The 20,621-nt window shown below is 38.5% G+C and overlaps 1 protein-coding gene across 1 annotated transcript in view; it reads right to left on the reverse strand.

Moving 5' to 3' along the window:
* Positions 1 to 20,621, reverse strand: part of ASXL3 (ASXL transcriptional regulator 3) — a gene marked incomplete at both ends in the record, with an annotated part of 125,007 nt that overhangs the window by 17,621 nt on the left and 86,765 nt on the right. The gene's annotated exons all lie outside the window — the stretch shown is intronic.

A 20,621-nucleotide genomic window follows, 5' to 3' on the forward strand; every position in this document is an offset into this window, starting at 1 on the left:
TCCAAATGAGGAAAACAAACCAAACTAAACTAACAAGAGGTTCAATTGTTTAGCTATTGTTGATTCATTTAAAGATTTCTACAAAGGGAAAAATAGTTTGAACAAGTTAGGACAGACATAAAATGTGCAAGTTTACATCTAGATGTTTTGAAAGAGTCTATGAGAAACAACACCACTAACAAAGATGTTTTTTCTCAATAGCCTAGTCATGTGAAATCAGGCTGACATTTGTTCTGCTCTGTTAAACTTGGAAGGACTAAGAGGTCTTCCTCCTACAACATGAGCTAGCAACCTCTCCTGAAATCTTCATTTCTTACCTCACCCACAGAACACAGTTTCACCCAAGTAAAAAAGTTCAAGCAGAAATTGAATATTCTGAAGCTGAAGAGTGTATTTACTTCTTTATGCTCTGATGACAGAGACAGCACAATTAACCACTAGGTCTAAATTAGAATTTGAAGAAACATGCCAATAAAGCAGTTCTTAAATACACTATTAATTTTTATGGTATTTAAAAAAAGCTGTCCACCAGACACAGTGTGTTAATGAGCTGGAACAACAAACATTTCTTGGAAAGTTTATGTTGTATTCTGTTGAGCTTTAAATTTCTGTTTTTCTGATTAAGCACAATGGTAGAATTACGTTTTCTAATTACTACTTCTGTGCAGAATTCACAATGGCTTTTAAAAGTTGTTCTTTTTATTGAAAGCAAACAAAACAACCACCCATCCCCAAACACATATCTGCTAAAACCCAACATCTATTTGCATTACAAAGCAAATGTCAAACACTCTTATCAAAAGGAACTGAGTAATCATTCTATGAACAACTACTCCAATTATTTTGCTCCAAGTTCCACTGAAAATTCTCTCCTGACAGTAAGGCGGGGATTATTTTTGTAGCTCAACTTGAAAAGGCACACTGGTGGTTTAGTAGGGATACAGCAAGTACTGCATGGGTGTGAACTGGTAGGATATCTGATCTTGACTAGAATGTTCAAAGACAAGGAATAAGCAAATCTATTATTTCTTTCTTTCAAATGACTCAAGATTCTCCTAATGTATTTAAACTACTAATGATCCACTACATATAGTTCACTTGTAGTATTATGTATTTCTTACACGAAATTTATGTGTGAATATCACACCATTTGACCATTATACCTCACAATACAAAAACAAGCAAATCAGTGAGAGAAGTGAAGATGCATCCAAATAAAGTGTTCAGTACCACTTAAGTAATTATATACTTCCTACAAACTGCTACTAACCCTCTTTTGTGCTTTTATACTTTACCTTGGGGGAAACACAGCCCTATAATTCACACACTTTCCCAAATGTATGTAAAAGAAATTATGTGCAAAAGATGAGAAAATATTACTTTTTGATGCTTTTGCATTAAAGTCTGCAAAATATTTAACCCCCCCCAAAAAAAATTTAGCAGCATTTATATCACACACAGGAAAAATTACATTTTATTTATGTATGTGGGGAGACATAACTGCCATTTTGTAACATGGAACAAATGTGATTCTCCAGTACTGGGCACAAGCATCAAACTGATCTGTGATGAAGGTACAGTGCAAATGTAGCATCTGGAGATGCAGCAACCTGAGCAGCTGACTTTCTGAAAGCAAACACTTTGGAGAGCTGGCTAGACAACACCATCAGCCTGGCTCATTTTACTCTTGACAACCACAGAGCAAAAGTTCACATGTGACTGGGAAGAGACCAGTGTCTGTATTTCACTCCCAAAATCTCTAACACTAAGGGGAATTTTCTCCAAGAAACAGAAATAAACACTTAATTTAGGTGCTCTGCATCATCACTCTGGAAGAGCTCCTCTGTTTCCACTAACAGTAAAGGAAGCATAAAGAAGATCAGACTCCTAAGCAGGGCCTCCACATTTGCTACCCAAGCCAGTCAGCAGGAAACACACCCTCGCAATCTAAATCCAAAGAGAATATCAACAGCTATGTTTGTAGCACACCAGATGCTCTCTTGCTCCACGAAATCCCCAAAGGATTAAAAACTGCTAAAAAGTGATAGTAAGCTTTAGAAGACATTGCAACAACATAGTGCATGTCTCATGTCTCAACATCCACAAGCTTCTGCCAACTGAACAGTCTGAATACAGACTACTGTAAACCAGGTGACTACTTTGGAACACACACTTTAGTAACTAATTTAGTGCTTTTCTTACACATCCATTACGCCGGGTAGGCCAATCATGTCCAAATTCATGTTTGTTGGTCCTATAAACTTCCACCACTTCCTACTAGCTCTTATGACATCTGAGGCATTACTTGCTCCTTCATGCCACATTGGTTTTGGCAGCAAAATACTGATTTAATGGTGCTTAACACCCAGCCTGGTGGTTCATGTTGTAACAGGAGTGAACTGCCTTCTTGTTTAAAGTCCTTACTTTTTTAAAATAGGCTACCAACTCAGATTACTTTAGCCACCCAAACATAGATGTAAACAATAACTATTTATGACTACCAACTACCTTAAGAGAAAACACTGACCTTAGCCCTGAGATTTTTTTCAAGGCTTGTGAAGCAGTAAGTGGAATGGAAGACAAAGTGTAAAAAGAAGTTTGGCCCATTGTGCTGCTTTTGGCTGGGACAGAGTTAATTCTAACTAGTATGGGGCTATGTTTTCAATTTGTGCTGGAAACAGTGTTGATAACACAGGGATGTTTTCATTATTGCTGAGCAGTACTTACACTGCACCAAGGCCTTTTCTGCTCCTCACATTAGCCTGCCAGTGAGTAGGCAGGGGGTACACAAGAATTTGGGTAAGGATGCAGCTGGGACTGCTGACTCCAACTGATCAAAGGGATATACCACACTGTATGATGTCATGCTCAGTATATAAAGCTGGGGGAGGAAAAAGGAAGGGGAGGATGTTGGCAGTGACTCATCGCCTTTTATGAGGACATGACAAGGTGGAGAGATGATGGCAAAGCAGTGGATGTGGTCTACCTTGATTTCAGTAAAGCATTTGACACAGTCTCTCACAGCATCCTTGCTGCTAAACTGAGGAAGTGTGGACTGGACGATCAGTTAGTGAGGTGGACTGTGAACTGGTTGAAGGAAAGAAGTCAGAGAATCGTGGTCATTGGGACAGAGGTGACTTGGAGGTCCGTATCTAGTGGAGTCCCTCAAGGGTTGGTACTGCGACCAGTACTATTCAGTATATTAATCAGTGACTTAGATGAGGGACTAGAGTGCACTGTCAGCAAGTTTGCTGATGACACCAAGCTGGGAGGAGCGGCTGACAGACCAGAAGGCTGTGCTGCCATCCAGCGAGACCTGGACAGGCTGGAGAGTTGCGCAGGTTAAAAATGAATGAAATATAACAAGGGCAAGTATAGAGTCTTGCATCTGGGCAGGAACAACCCCAGTTTCCAGTGTAAGTTGGGGAATGACCTGTTAGAGAGCAGCACAGGGGAAAGGGACCTGGGAGTCCTGGTGGACAGCAGGATAACCATGAGCCAGCACTGTGCCCTTGTGGCCAGGAAGGCCAATGGCATCCTGGGGTGTATTAGGAGGGTGGTTAGCAGGTCAAGGGAGGTTCTCCTCCCTCTCTAACTCTGCCCTGGTAACACCGCACCTGGAATATTGTATCCAGTTCTGGGCCCCTCAGTTCCAGAAGGACAGGGAACTGCTGGAGAGAGTCCAGCACAGGGCAACAACATGATTAAGGGAGTGGAACATCTCTCCTATGAGGAAAGGCTGAGGAAGCTGGGTCTCTTTAGTTTGGAGAGGAAGAGACTGAGGGGTGATCTTATTAATGTTTATAAATATATAAAGGGTGAGTATTACGAGGATGGAGCCAGGCTCTTCTCAGTGACAACCAATGACAGGACAAGGGGCAATGGGTAAAAACCGGAACACAGGAGGTTCCACTTAAATATGAGAAGAAACTTCTTCACAGTGAGGGTGACAGAACACTGGAACAAGATGCCCAGGGAGGTTGTGGAGTCTCCTTCTCTGGAGACATTCAAAACTCGCCTGGACACATTCCTGTGTAACCTCATCTAGATGTTCCTGCTCCAGCGGGGGGATTGGACTAGATGATCTTTCGGGGTCCCTTCCAGTCCCGAACATTCTGTGATTCTGTGACTATAGACACATCTGTTGCACCGGACATCAAAGACTACATTCCTATTCCTCTTGACACAGAATGTTTTAAATGGGTACATGTACATTAAATTGGCGATCTCGGGCTAATAGTAACTCAGTAACTAATAGTTTAAAAGTGCGAATGTTTGGCAAGTTTGAAATTCATATATAATAGCACAATGCACCCAAGCAGACCATCAGAGAATAGAAAGATCTCTCCATGCTAAAGTCTCCAAACCTTCATATGATCTTTATATACAGAGAAAGGTAATCCCAAAATTAGAAGCTGTTCTGGAAAAAGAAGGAACCGATCCCAAGAACAGATTAAGAATAGCCGGTGCTCCCAGTGTGCAAGAGATTGATGACCTCCAAAGAGGACTCAAAGGGGCTAATGAACGAGAATGAGGACAACAGGGATAATCCAATGAACCTCATAAGTGTCTTGGTAGGTACGACGTCTGCAAAATCTGCCCATTTCACTGGCTGTTAAACTTTGTTGTCCATTTACCTTCACTCTAAGAACACAATTAGAAATGAGATGGAATGGATCAGAAGTGACAAGGATGCTGCAGGACTCATCATGGAACCCAGGGATCTGTTGATGTTTTATAGTAGCAGTGACAGACATAGACTACTAATGAAGTCACGGTTTAACAGGTGCTATGGGCAGAACAGCTTTGGCATCTTCAGCCATGGGTTGATGCCTCAGGAACGTTTAGAGATATGGCAATAGTTAAGCAAAGATGGAAGGCAGCCCACGCAAAGGAAAGGAACATGCTGTACAGACAAACTTGCTGATTTCTCCAAAATTCTAATGCTGTTTTTATATTCGTGGCCCAAGACTATGGGCAAATAAATTAAAATACTGTTCTGTGGACCACTGCCAAAAGAAGTTTATTTATAAAAGGAGGGGGTTAAAGAAGGGGCAAATATGATGACAGTGGTACATTTATTTCTGTTTTTGATGGCTGAACGTTAATGCAAGAACTACTAATGGTATGTAGGAGGACTTGGAAGATTTAGTTGACAATCAACATATTAACTTAATTGGCAAAATGGAGATCTGGTAAGTCATATGACTGATAGCAACATCAAAGACTAAAGCTTGTTTGGGAAAACAAGAAAAAAGAAATTACAACAAAATTTTTAAAAATGTGGTTCAAGTTGGCATACTTTCATAAATGCAGAATTAGTAGGGACAATCCCCAAGAACACAATGCTAGTGAAAAAAAGGAGTTAAAGAAACCTCGCAGTTCTTTAGAAAAACAATACCGACCACACGGAGTGCAAAGCATCCTGTGAAAGAATAATGGGGATTGTACAATGAGACCAGATTGTCTTAGTTAGGACCTCACTGTTGATCTCACAGCATGAAGGCAATGGAAATGAGGTCAACTCACTAAGCAAGAATACCACAGCAGAACATGGTATAATGGGCCAAAATTAGACACAGTTGGCAAGGGACACATCAAACTCTGGAAGAAATAATTCCATAAGTACATTAGGAGCAAGAAGATTATGAAAGAAAAAGTCCACTATGCAACACAGGGGAAAGACTAGAAGGATACGGAGACAAAGCTAATGTTTACACTGCCTTTTTTGCATCCCTTTTCACCACAAATCTGCGGCATTGAGGTGCTTAATACAATTAATACCAGCAACAAAAGGCAAAAAGTTAAGATCTCACCCTCAAGCAAGCAAGGAGCTGAACAGACATTACTTTAATACATTCAAATCATCTGGGCTTGATAGATTATTAGCCTGTTAAATGCCCTGTTACAAATGTATTTCAGAAGTGTTAAAAGATGAATTTCAGAGCAGTGAAGAGGACAACTGCAAAAATACACATGCTAGCTATATCTATACAGTACATACATATCACCTCTGCCTAAAGAAGGGGATAAGAACAGCTAAAGACTTGTAGATTAATCCAGCTTCAGAAAAACTCTATGGCCTACACAAAGGCAATCAATTCTTTACTGAGATGCCATAGGGTGTCCCAAGGCATTCATATGGGCAGATGCCAGGTAGATACAACCCAGAATGTACAGGGGACCTTTAACCTTCTGAAGAAGTTGGGTACTAAGCTGCATACCGTAGTGCATCTCAATTGGCACAGGAATCCTATGTTTAAACATTTTTCTTCTTCCCTTTGCCTTCAAGCTCTGGAAAATATGTGCAATTGTTAAAGCACAAGATATCACGCTATACACAACTGCCTGGAAGTTAACAAGTTAACAAATTTTATGTCTTGATTTTAACAATGCTGTGTCACGTAACATTTTATTAAGCAAAGCTAGGCTATATATAAAATATAATTAGGTGGCTACAGAGATATGCAGAAACTCTTTGCTTAGGGAACTACAGTTTACTTCTTATCAACTGGAAGGCGGCATTTCAGAGGCATGATAAAAAAAGATGGAAGGAATTTGTAAATAACATCACTCAGAGAGGGACTGAGGGCACTGAAATCTACAACTGGAATTCAGAATTCTCTTGATGGATTTCAGAATTACTTTGGAAACAATAGGGATAAGTAGGGCATTGCAAGAGGGGCAAATGTGAAGTTTCAGACTATTGTAGTAATACATAACTAGAGAAATACAAAATGAAACTAAGTGGCTATGCAATGCTTCTGTAGAAAAGTATTTGTGGCTTATGAGCACATAGGCTGATCACAAACAGAATATAAGACAACCTTGCTATAAAATTGCAAATAAGGTGAGCAGAACACTGGAAGTGATAAATGGGAGTACTGTGTAAAAACACAGAAATCAGTTCTGTTTTCCTTGGTGTTACTTATCACTTGAGCTGGAGTAATACCTTCAATTTTGATTGTTGCAACTCAGAACTGATACAAAGTCTGAGGAAGAGAAAATGAGACTGAGCACATATTTGAAGTTCTAGATCTACAAGACGCATTAATAAGGGCTGCTTCTCAAGCAAAAGAAACAGGGAGATGGGGAAAGGGCTACCGCTTTCATGTTTGAAGGCTATAGCAAAATGAACACTGTAATCTCTATGCTCTCCATGTAGATGCTGAACCAAATTAAGAAAAATAGTCAGCAATGCAGCAAGAGAGATTGAGATTAGACATTGAGGAGAAAGTTTTCTAACAGTGAAAACAATGAAACACTGGATTTATTTGGAGAGGCTGTTAATTCTCCATCACTGAACAGTCAAAAAACGTTTTAGACAATATCTATCAAGAAAAAGAGACATTGTTGATTCTGGCCTTAGTGTAGAGAAGACTATATGAATTGTCCTTTCTTTGCATTTTTTTTCTATGGCAAGATATAAAAGATGCTAAAGAAGTTTAAAAATAAATTAGCAACAGAGTGTTTCACAGTTTACAAAGTGAAAGGATGGTATATCACATTGCCATCTATTACACCATCATTAAAAAGAAAACAAAGTGTTTTTGCACACATTTCTCTTCTGACCAATTGCCAACCTCCTGTTTTTTAAAGGTGCTTAAGCCAGTTCTTTCACTCTTTTCTCAAGGCCACTGGCCTCTTAATGCCTTTCCGATGGAGTCTCTCTCTGCAATCTAGTTTAACTGACCACAGCTCATGATTCGTATCTGAAACATCCACTCATTGAGACAGAATGACTGTGATTTCCCCAGATGATGGCTCAGCTTTGCCTGCATGCTATTTAAACCTTAGTTTGCAATTGGTTCCTAAATATCTTAAAAGGATGTCACATCACCGAGCACTGTACTGTCTTCTGGCTTTATGAGTATCGTGGACACATTCTCTCAGTTTCTGGAACCATCTTCCTCAAACACAAATGCATCATATCAGCCACCACAATTATGCTTCATGATGGGTGGAAGGAGCCTTAATCACTCATCACCAACTCCTTTGCTAGCAGTTGATAGCTTGAGGCATATTAAAAGCCACGTTAGACACTTCATGTTTTTGAGGCTGCGTGTGGCATCTCTGCAGAACAAACTTCTCATTAAACCCAAGAGCCAGAAATTATCATTAGGAAATGCAGAATGGTTGCAGAGAGTGGTATCATAAGGCCATGTGCTTTGTCCATATCAATGCTCTCCAAAAAAATGTTACCCTCGCAAAATGGACAAAGCACTAAAAAGGGAACCAGAACTTATTCCTATATGTGCTCTTGTCAGTTTCTGGACTCTTTAATTACTGACTGACACATTCTTCAGAAATTCTAAAAAGATCTGCTTGCATTTATATAAGCCTTAATTCTATATAATAATGCAAAACAATGATTCTCCTGTTCATTACTTTGGCTAATGATCTGGGAATCAATTATGTCAAGGAGTTCTCCACAGCTAGAGCTCTCCTTGTCAAGTAATAGTTGGCAATTATAAAACTTAACTTTTATCCATGTGAAAAATACTTCTAAGTGAACTTGTATGTATCTCTAGTATGAAAATCATCGAGGAAGTTTCTCTATTTCCTTTAGAACACTGCTGACTGTTCCAGTATGCCAGTGCCTATCTAAAAGTCATTTTTCCACTTACGCAACTGCCATTCAAAGAGATTGTGATAAATGGGACCAAACTAAATGGATGCTCTAACAGCTGGCAAGTCTATGACAGAGAACGAGTGTGAACACACTTTGGTAAGAAAAGTAAAGCAGATGTAGTTATCACAAAACATCTCTAAGTTCTGTTAGACAACAGCTGCATTTCTGATTATAGTGTTTCTGCGACACAACACAATGTTAAGCAAAGATACTGTATTTTTCAGCAGTCAGCAATATGTGAGTGGTGCCATATGGTAACAATATCAGCTAAAATCAGAGGTTCAACTAACCCTTGATAACTGCAAGGAACAGATCATGTAGATAAAGTTTGCGAAATATCACATAATAGCCAACTATTAAGAAAGGTGTCAAATAAAAGATTTCTATTTAGCTTAGCTGGCATGAGACTGAAAAGTGGGACTTATTTCCCATAAATATTTCAGTCCACAGTAACTGTGGCTACTAGTCATATATATGCATCCACCATCTTCTTTTTATATCAGTTAAATTCTGCCGGCAATCAATGCTAACTTTTAGTATGCAAAAGATTTACATGCGTTAGTTGCCCTTTGTATGAAATACAGCATTTTATTGTTATTAAAGTTGCTGCTCTTCACATTTAATTTGGTTCTGGTAGATTAAAAAGCCCAAATCCAGTTAGAAGGTATTTTTAAAGCTCATGTAAATTTTGGTGCTCTTCTCTGGATTCTTTCCACAGCTTCTGAAGTGAACTGACCCTGCTTAATATTCAGGATGACTATTTAATACTACTTATTTAATGAAAAGGTATTTTCTTTAGTGCAGCCTCCCTGTTGTTGTTGCTAAAAGGTTGATTGAATGGATGTTTCTGCTGAACTGCCCATAATCATGACCATATCTTCTTTTCAAATCTGATTTAGAAACTAGCAATGGAATAACCCACATCATTATTTCCAGTGCAAAACAGTGTATATGTTCCTACCCTAAAGCCCCACTGCCACTATTAAGCTTCAATATCTAGCTTAGACTGGCTTACTGTAGAACTCTTCAGTACTGGATTAGCTCTGAATTTTTGGGGTAAATCTTAGATGGCAAGCGAAAAGGCCACAAAAAAGACAGAGCTCAAGAAGCCACATAAAGTACAACAAAAACCAAAACCATCTTGAATGCAAGCTGCCACACAGTGAACAGCAAAATAAAAGCACTGGACTTCAATGCATTATTAGATAAGTAGCTGATTCAAGAAATTAAGAATTGTGTAAATTATTTACAGAAATGATGCTGCGGCAAAGTACATCCTTGCAAATTATGCCAGTGTAGAGGAAAAAAGAAGAGACAGGAATCTATCAGCTTAAAGCACAAGCTTCTCATTAAAGTTCAAAACCAGAAAGAAACATACTGAAAATACTACTCTGGCTTTGCTATTATGTACAGTAATATACTTCAGATGGGAATAAAAATCAGAGGCCAGGCACAAAATGAGATATACTAACAAAAGAAAACAAGAACACTAACAAATTGTCTTAAATCACATTGAAGTGCTAGCTCATTACTGAACAGCTAACATGCTGTGTTTGTACTTCTCCAGGTTTTCACATATAGAGAACTTAGATTTTAAATCCTGGAAAATAAAAACTGAAATAATGCAACAAGTAGTCCAGAAGATTACAAAGAAATGAGCACCAACCAGGATGGATGTCTCATGAAGAAATCATAACATCAATCTAAACACTTTCTCTGATAGGTCTGAGGAAAAAGCAGTAGATATCACCTAGAGAATCATACATAGAATCATGTGGGTTGGCCATGACATCCAGAGATCTTGAACTTTTCAAAGCCATTCCACTTAAAGCAGCTTGTTTAGGGCCTTGACCACTTGAGTTCAGAATATATTTGAGAAGAGCTTCCACAGCCTTTCTGGACAACCTCTTCCAGCGCTTAACCGCTCTTGCTGTGAAAACATTTTTTCCTGGTAATCAAATCAGAATTTTCCATGTTTCATCATTTTCATGGACTCTAATGCTATTACCGTGTGTCTCCAAGAAGAGCTCTGTCTTTTCTACAACCTCCCATTTTCTCATAAAAAAGGAAAGAGAAACCTGCAGCGAAAGTACAGTATAATACTGAAGAGAAGCAAAAAAAAGGGAGGGGAATGAGTAGTAAAGGAGTTGGTAATTACCCAGTTTAATACTAAATGTTGATGATTTCAGGTCTTGAGGACACAGATGGTAGGAATGTTGAAGAAGTAATGCAGCTGGAAGCTACAGAACGTTTAAAAAAAATACAAGGCTTGCCAAAAAACACAGAGACAAAAGGATAGCAACTGTTTCTTTGCCTGAAGGAACACTTAGAAGCTCATCTCAAACACAAAAATACATGCACACATTTACAGACACTGATATGACAATGATGAAAAAACTATCCTTTATTGAAACAGTTTCTATGTATTTAAAGCCAACAATGTTCTGAGTTTAAGTAGGTAAACAGGAGTATAAGAAAATTGCTGCTCCTGACGAGATGCAACTATCAGGCTCTTTTTGTTGTTGTGACCACAGAACGTTGTATTAAAGCTGAGAAGTATAAGACTGATCAGACAGATACAGCCAACGCAAAGGAATACAGTAGACAGCAATATATGGATCTGACCTAAGAGCTGCTCCCAGAGCAACAAATTCAGCCATCCCAACATCAAGTTTTAGGTAGGTGACATGGGAAGATACCAGCTTACACTATGTCTCTCACAGCAATTCTGACATAAGACAACTTGAGTGCTAATGTTCACTCCGCATAAACTCTCTTCCACGGGTCTCACCTTTTAGCAGCACAGTATAACCTGACACAGAATATGTCTAAATTTTATTAATTCTGATTATGAAGTTATCAATCCTTATAAAAGAGAAAAAACTCTTGTCATTGTCGGCTTGTCACAACATAGCATAAAGTTTGTCCTCGAATGCAAAATGAAAAGACAGATTATGAAGACAGATGGTGAAAGTAATTCTGAATATGACTTAAATCCTTTAAAAATAACCAGACTAAACTTAGAAGTAAAACATCAAAGGATGAAAAAGAAAATATCTACTGCTATAGGAATAATTGCTTCAGACAAGAGGAGAAGAGGAAGAAGAGTCTCTAAAAGAAAGAAACAAAGACCTTTTCCATCTTCACTAAAGTGGGAAATATGCCGAGTAAGACTGAAGAATTGCAAACATATGTTTTCAAAATGAAATGTGACTTGTTAATTTAGAACTTGTCTAAATCAAGAAGACAAGTGGGATAGCTATATTCATTCCAATACACTGTAATGTCAAAAAAGACAATGGAATCCAATCTGTTTGAGCTCAGATGCAAGAAACTAAATGAAGAATTTAAGGAGAATAATAAATCTGGCAAAATGAAAAGATAAAGCATTGTTTAAAATGAAGCAAAACCCAAGTAAAACATAAGGAAAACCAGAATATGCAGCAAACACTATCTTCTAGCTGCATTCAAATTATAGAAATTACAAGTAAAATTTATTTTTCTATTACATCTATCATACAAGTACCAATCCCAAGCATGTCAGAACATGCAACAAACAGCAAGTACTTATAAAGGTACTAGAAGAGGCACATAAGCCTTGAAGAAAGGATAAAATAGAAAAACATTCATAGATCATAATCAAAACAAGTGTGTATGAACCTCATTAAAAAAAAAGATGCTTGGAGACTTTGAGAAAGCAAAATGTTATTAAGTTATCCAACAATGCAAGTATGCTGGGGAAGGTGCAGGAAAAAAAATATCAACAAGTAGGGTCTTACTCATCTAGCTTTTGATACAAATAAAGACGTATGCCTCTGACCCCGAGAAGCAGAAGGTAAGAGGATATTACATGCAAACACCTAAAATTAGTCAGTCATTTTCAATGAGTGTAGTGAATTAAAACCCTGCATCCGATCTCTTTTTCTCCAGGCATTTTAAAACATTGTTCTCCTATGCAAAAAACCAAAACCAAAAAAGGCTGCGTGTCCTTAACACAAGACAGACAAGCTAAAGGAAATTTGAGTTCAAATAATTCAAAGAGAAAGAATAGCAATCTTCTGAAATAATTAGGAGAAAACCCCTCAACTTCTTTTTCTCTCTTTTTTTTTTTTTTTTTTTCATTTAAGCCAAACAAATATATTGAACAAAGATAGTAAGAAAGAGTGAGAGTGAAACACGATCACTTCTTTTTTTCACCACACCTGCACCCAACAACCTGTTTCAAGTCCTTGGCTGTCTTCAGAGTCAGAACTGCAAGGAATGTTCTGTTTTCCATCTAATTCTAGTGCAGCCCTACAGTGGCAACACTGGAGGCACTGCAGACCAACTCATCTCAATTATTCACACTTTGCAAGGAGGGAACAGTTGAAAAACTACACACTCCAGTAGCACAACACATCTTTAACAGCCACATAATTTGGAGCATGCCAGTCCCTTGTGTCCATCTATGTTACCATTTATGTCTACATATTAGTTATATGCTCATAACACAGCTCCTAGCACAAAGTCTTTTAAAAAGGTGCTTGTGCTTTCCTACTGGAAGGGAAGGGTTTTATCTATTATTTTCTCTTTCCAAAGTACTAATAATTCTGGGACTGGTATTGCATACAATATTCTGGTATTTTAAAGCACTAAAAGCTGTACACTGTACTTTATAAAATATGTTTGGAGGGAAGGACAGGAGAACAAAAGCTTCACTAGTTTGCATCAGGAGAACAAACACGAGCGCAGGGTCTCCCACACATCAGAAGGACTTACGGGGAAGGGATGCTGCAGCATTGTGGTTTAAGCCCAGCTAGCAACCGAGCAGCATCCAGCTGCTCACTTGCTCATCCCTGGTGGGATGGGGGAGAGAATTGGAAGGGTAAAAGTAAGAAAACTCACGGGTTGAGATAAAAGACAGGTTAACAAATAAAGCAAAAGCTGTGCACACAAGCAAAGCAAAACAAGGAATTAATTCACTGCTTTCCATGGGCAGGCAATTGTTCAGCCACCTCCAAGAAAGCCGGGCTCCATCACGTGTAACTGTTACTTGGGAAAACAAACACCGTAAATCTGAAGGTTCCCCTTTCTTTCTTTCTTCTTCCCCCAGCTTTACATACTGAGCATGATGTCATACTGTACGACATATCCCTTTGGTCAGTTGAGGTCAGCTGTCCCACCTGTGTCCCCTCCCAGCTTCTTGCACACACTCAGCCTACTTGCTGGTGGGGCGGTGTGAAGAGCAGAAAAGGCCTAGACTCTGTGTAAGCCCTGCTTGGCAAGACCTAAAACAACCCTGTACTATCAACACTGTTTCCAGCACAAATCCAAAACATGACCCCGTAGTAGCTACTGCATACAAAATTAACTCTGTCCCAGTCAAAACCAGCACATTCCGAGACAGCTGCAGCTCTTGTATTTTCAGCTTTCAGTGAGCACAGCACCATTGCTGTGTCCTGTGAGATGTTCTGACTTGAGCCTTTCCACAGACAAAAGCTATTATAATAGTTCTGCTAACACCTCTGAAAAACTTGTTCATAAAGGTGAGACACGCTTTAAGCGTGACAAGAGCTTGTAGCTAGGGCTTTAGAAATGAAACAAGAACATGAATTTTAACAACATGGATCTGACATGGTGGAAAACACCAATTCACACTTCTGAAATACAGTGACCAAGCCTGCAGAAATGCAAAAACATGACACTTAATCAAAAACATAATGCTTCCTACTCATATATGTAGAAGTATTGATATTGAGGAGGACCTCTAAGGATTATTGCAAACAAGCAAACAAGAATTCCATTACTACATCAATCAGAGCAGCTAGATTGCAATGCAATTGCAGTAAGCCGTACTGAACAGTGCTGAGGCAGCTAAAAGAATATTCCTGTACCTAAAGCCAACAGGGATTTCAGAATAAAATCCTTCAGCTTTCAACTCATGTAAAGTGAAACTGATGTTTGTTGTTAGTACATGACTGTGAAATGTGCAGATACATCATCCACCCAGCTGCGTTTGGTAAAAAAGGTATTAACTTGCAGCACAAGGACGGGGGGCCAGCTTTGGGTAGTAACCTCTCTGAACACCCCTGGCTGGCTGAGCTCAGGAATCTTCCCAAAAAGGCAGCTTAAATGCTTTGGAAATTCTTCATCCATCTAGTCTATTAGATACCCTTATTAAAACAAGCATATAAAGCTGTACAAATAAAACACATTACAACAATGCCATGCTACCCACATTAACCAATAAAACCAAATAAAAGATGTCAGCTACAGGGAGAAATGTGACATAAAATGACCTTCAATTACTAGACACACAGGGTTGCCAATATAACAGCTTTTAAAATATGCTTAGGTATAGAAAACATATTACATTTAACCTTCTACTGCAAATGTTCTCTGAACTAAGTGCTTTTGTCATAACCTTAAAACTATTTCAGTGTAAAACTCAAACATTTACAGGAACATAATAATAAATATTTGAAAGCTACTTATGATAGCAAATTGAGGACAGCTAAAATGTGCAGTATTAGCAGAAAAGGCAGCTAAGTAAGATAAGGTAACCATTTAGCTACTACTACACAAAAGTTCCATGGACAAAAACATGAAACAAAACTGGGAACAAATAATACACACAGGACTAATTTCTGCAGTTTGATATCTTATGAAGACAATGCTGGAAAAGTTCAATGGCAAATATAATCCTCAAGTACTGATCAAGTTAAGAAAGCAAACAGGAAGATGGTTACACCGCTACAAGGAAGGAACTGTGAAAACAAAGCTTCACTTACGCTCTTTTAATATAAATGAATATACAGTAAAATATATTTTGATTACAAAGAATAAAATAAATACTAAGTGTCAGAATGGCAGATACCAGACCTCTCTCCTTGTCTTTTACAGGGATAAGAATTTTGTGAATTATTCATCACCCACTCTCCACTGCAGAACTCCAACTGATGTGCTTGGTAGTAGGAGTAATTTGTGCACATCAAAAACAATGGTTACTTTTTGTTATTATTGCTCAAATGGTAGGGACATATATTAAGCTGATTCATACTATGTGACAGCAAAGAGGTTTTGAAATGTAATTCTGTAGATAACTTCCCCAGAACAATTTCTAACTATTTTAAATAGAACAAGAGAAAAGTCACTAGCTGCCTTTTTTCAGTGCAAGGGGAGAGGGAATCTTTGCAAGTTGATAATGAACGAGAAAGTGCAAGCATCAACCTAAACTGAGTAGGTCAGGTGTGCCAAACTCATTTTCACTGGGGGCTGCATCAGCCTCACAGTTGTCTTCAAGGGGCCAAATGTCATTTTTGGATTGTATAAATGTAGAACACAGTCCTAAAATGACATTCAGCCCTTTGAAGGCAACCACGAGGCCAATGCGGCCCTGGTGAAAATGAGTTTGGGACCCCTGGAGTAGGCCAAGACAGAAACACAGAACCTGCACTGACCTTAAAATGACAGGATGATGTAAAGCCACTACATAACAATAATACTAGCGTTGACCAGAGAGATAGTTATTATTTTGGGATTCACTGATTTAGAAATTAAAAAAAAAAGCTATTAAGGTGGGGCTTGACTCATTTTAGACTCTTTTGATTGTTAACTCATGTTCTTGTTTTTAGTAGATTGGCTTACTATAAACCTGAAATATTGACAGGCACTTCTGCAATGTTACCTGGCTTAAGTATTTCCTTAAGAATAAGTTCAGCATTTAAATTTTAAGTTACTAACTTGACTGTCTATAAACTGTACACTGATTCAGAAAATAAGAATATTGCTAAATTTCTCTCATAAAACAAGTAAAGCTAAGACAAGACAGAAATTTTACTAGGATATCCTCTACTGTTTTAAATGCTCTTTATGAGTAAGCTTGGCCAGATAAAATGGCACTGCAACCTAACACACAGGTCTGAGGAGGCTTTGAGATCCTTCATGGGTGTTTTTGCAGGAGGAAATTCCCATCATAAGTGAAAGGGCAGGGCCAGTGCAAACCACAAGAGTCTCAGAAGATTCCAATATTACCATAAGAGAAAATACAAGACAGAGAATTAAATTCTCAAAGACCAAAAAGTTTTAAGCATTCGTAGAGTCTGGAAACGCACATTTTTTTTTCCCAGGACATTCAGGAATGAACATTTTGTTTAGCTCTATAAGGATGAGTAAAATCACTTAAGCTTTCTGCTAGTATTCAGACAAAGCAGCACTTTTCTTCTTGCAAATTTACTACACAGGTGTATTTCCCTCCCTTTTGCCCATATCCCAGTGCTGACAGCAGGAATTTGATTCTCCAGTAGCAGCAACAAGGAAAGCTGGTGTAGACAAGATATTGCCAGCTGCAACTCCTTTTCAGCAACCTGTCATACAGACCTGTTACTCATCCTTACACAACATATGCTGTTTAATTAATATTTAAAGAGGCACTGATGCAGCATAGCAATCAAGATACACAGAGAAACTTCCTGCTTTGAAGATTATAGTTGCTGAGAAGTGGTCAGGAAGGCTTCTGTTACATGCAATTATCGTCTTGATGTGTTAATATTAGAAGCAGGTATTTCTTTGATGAAAATTCCATTGTTCTTCAGCCATAGAATGTTTTAATTAGAGCTGAAAACAAAACTACTTTGCTGGGATTTGTGACAACTGAAATCTTTTGTTCGGAGACTTTGCTTTCCATATAGTTTCTATACCTACAAGTTTTCTTCATTGCTAGCTCAGTAATCTAGGTCTCCTGGGGGACCACCCAACAGGCTTCTGTATCAGCTGACATTTAAGGCTTTTGAGCCTTTGAGTCCATATAGATTAAAAAAGAGCTGAAAATCAGGATGTTCAAATTTCAGACACGAAGTTCTAGTATCCAGTGATGCAACATTTGGAGCAGTCTGCCAAACAGACAAGTCTGGGTCACGGCTGCTTCTTTGAACTATTTCACTCAGAACTCAAACAAAAGCAAATAAAGTTGTTGATAAAACATATCTGCCATAACTGCCAACTTGCTCCAATTTCTTTTATTATCATTTTGAATACAGAGAATTACACACAGCCCTCATTGCTTCTGAAAGAAAATTTAAACTAATTTGCGAGCTGAAATGACTTTCAAGTGTGAATGATGATACAATTTATCTTTTCCTAAGGAAAAAAAAAGGCAATGATTCTACACTTCCACTTTGTCAAAAATCTAGCTGGAATAGGAAAAATGACAGCACCAACATCAGCAGAGTTATTCTCAACTTCTTTGATTCTGGGCTATCTTTCCTAAGGCCATTTCTTCCATGGGCTCCCATGGCTCTTGTTCCATAAGGGCCTCCTGTGGCTCCCTGATAGCAACCACAAAACTTGAATACAAAAGAAAAATCAGAAAACACAACTCGTTAAGCCCTTGACTTGGGCCTGAACTTCTTCTGAACATATTAGAGTAACCAGGGTTGAGAGAGTAGTCATTTATTTACAATAAACAGTTGGCATGCAAAAAAAAACCCAAAAAACCCCAACACCTCCCCCCCCAACAACAACAACAACAACAAAAAACCAAAAAAACCCTCAGCTCCCTTAACTAATGGTTTCTAAAAATGCTTATTCAAACTGACACATGCCTGAGAAGTTTCAGCTCAGTACGATTTAAGGAGGAGGAGTTATACCACCCAGAAAAATGGTGTTTATGACAGAAATGACAAAGGATCATTCATCACAGGGTTTTCCTATGTGGAGCAGTAATAAAGTCCAAATGAGACTGCACTTCATTAGTAATTTATTTCATAGATCACTATATATACACAAATAGCATAACTCTATTACAGTTTTATGGTGTCATTCATTACAGTACTTCACATACTAGATCCACATGATGACACAGAAATGCAGCCTTCTCTGGGGAAGACAGCGGCAGCCAACTGCAGAGCCGCGCACAGGGAAGAAACGCTTGAGAGCCAGCAGAGCAGGAGCAGGAATTCTCAGGCCCAACAAGGACAATATAAAACAATGAAACCAAACCCTCAGAGATGGGCAGCTAAGTCAAAGAATAGTTTTATCCCATTTTTGCTTGCCTGATGCCCCATTTGATTCAGACAGTAGAAACAAAAGGAAGACTCAATACTCTTGCCTTGTCCAGTCAGACTGACCAACACTGGACTCCCACCAGAGCTCCCTGGCTAGAACTGTCTCTCTGCCTCACTTGATCCTTGAGTGCTACACTAGTGTTTTCCACTTGCCACAGGAAGGAAAAGAATATCAGTTCAGTTGCTTTCATCAGTCTGTATCTGGCATGCTGCTCTTTAGGCATAGCAAAGGACATCTTCTCAGATACCAAGATGAAATTCTTCCTCTACTAAGAACTCCAAAACGTGAAGATTTGGGGCACACCACCGATATTTCACTCCCCATCAGAAAACAACCCTCACACTATCACACTTAGAGGCCAGCCATTTCCATTAATGTTCCAGAGATAAATGGAGACTCCTGCCTTCCAAATGCACATTAAAACAAGGTACACTACACAAACCCACAGAATGCTGTGAGAGACGACAGACAGAAGGACACTTGTAAATGTCTCATGACAACAGTTTTTTGTGACTAGTTTGCTTGTGAAGTAGCAGTGTCCAGTTATGTAGTGTTGGGCATTTGAAATAACACCTGCAATGTATGCATTATGTGAACACTTTCTGAAATAAAAAAGAAATGCACTGCTTTTAAGTAGTGAGGTATGATTAAATCCAACAAACATTCTCTCGATTTTCTTGCCAAAAATCTGCTGCAGAAACCCTGATAAGAAGGCAAATGACTTGTCAGTTCTAGAGAGTACATTTTGAAAAATAAATTTTGAAGTAAGAAACTTCTAAATAAGGCCCCTATACTTGAAATGTAATCCACGAACACTGGCATCTTTGATGGTTGGAGAGAAAACATTTTATATAGCAGATTTTTTAAAATCTCTTCTGGTAAATTAAATAGAAAGAGAAAAAAATCAAAACTATCAGGAAAATATTTGCTGGGTACTAAGTTAAAATCTGTTTTGCAGCACAGAAAACAGTTCTCTTAAAATTTGCAAATTCTGACTTTGACTGCCTTGTGGGAGCTTCAAAATAAATACATTTTCAATGTTTCTTCTATGGCTCCATTTTCTAATGTTCTTTTTCAAATATTCCATTATCAAAGTGCATAATTTTAGTCTACAACATACAGTATTCAATTTGATAAGAGGCTGAGTAACTGCACATCAATACAATTTTTCTTCCTCTTTTGTCTCATATTGCATTGCTTTCCCCTGTGCTACTCTGGTACACACTAACTACTAACACTTTGAGAAATAAAACCACAGCATTTTAAAACACTGATTTAAGATGCAGGTTTTAATCAGTCATTTAAGTGACCAGCATTGTCTAGTTATTACAGAAAAAGAGGGATACAATGCCCTGCTTGGGTAATTTGATGTGTCTGAATTAAGTACATGAGTACTCCCCATTGAAATTGGTAAGACTGTTTAAATTCGGAAGTGAGGCAAGTACGTAAATGAAATTGTTTTGGGCTCTCTTTGCTATTTTAACTGCTAGACATGCTGGGAAGATTTTTTTCTTGCTTTAATAAACCTGCAATCTGACCAACAAAGGCAGGAAGGACCAAACATTGTAGGAAACAACATGAAATTGAACTTTTATTTCTACTCTGCTACTCCCCAAATCATTCTCCTCAACAAAACTGATTAACAACCCATATGAGCCTACAGCTGCGAGCTCTGAACAAGAAGATCCTTACAAAAGGTGTGAATGAATCGATTCAGTGCACTGGAGCTGAGAAGATGCATAGGTAGGCGTGCAGTAAAGGAAGGAGGAGAAGAAACTCACAGAACTAATATTGACCCGGACATTGCTGGCAGAGTGCCCAGGAAGACCACAGATGAAGAGAGACACCGTAAATAAGTCCTGAAGATGAGAAGTTTATCGTCAGCACCATAGGTAGGAAAGTTAATTAAGAGATTTGGCAAGTTCAGAAGATCTGCTGGCCAGTT

The sequence above is a fragment of the Nesoenas mayeri genome, assembly GCF_963082525.1.
Source record: "Nesoenas mayeri genome assembly, chromosome: 2".
Taxonomy (NCBI): domain Eukaryota; kingdom Metazoa; phylum Chordata; class Aves; order Columbiformes; family Columbidae; genus Nesoenas; species Nesoenas mayeri.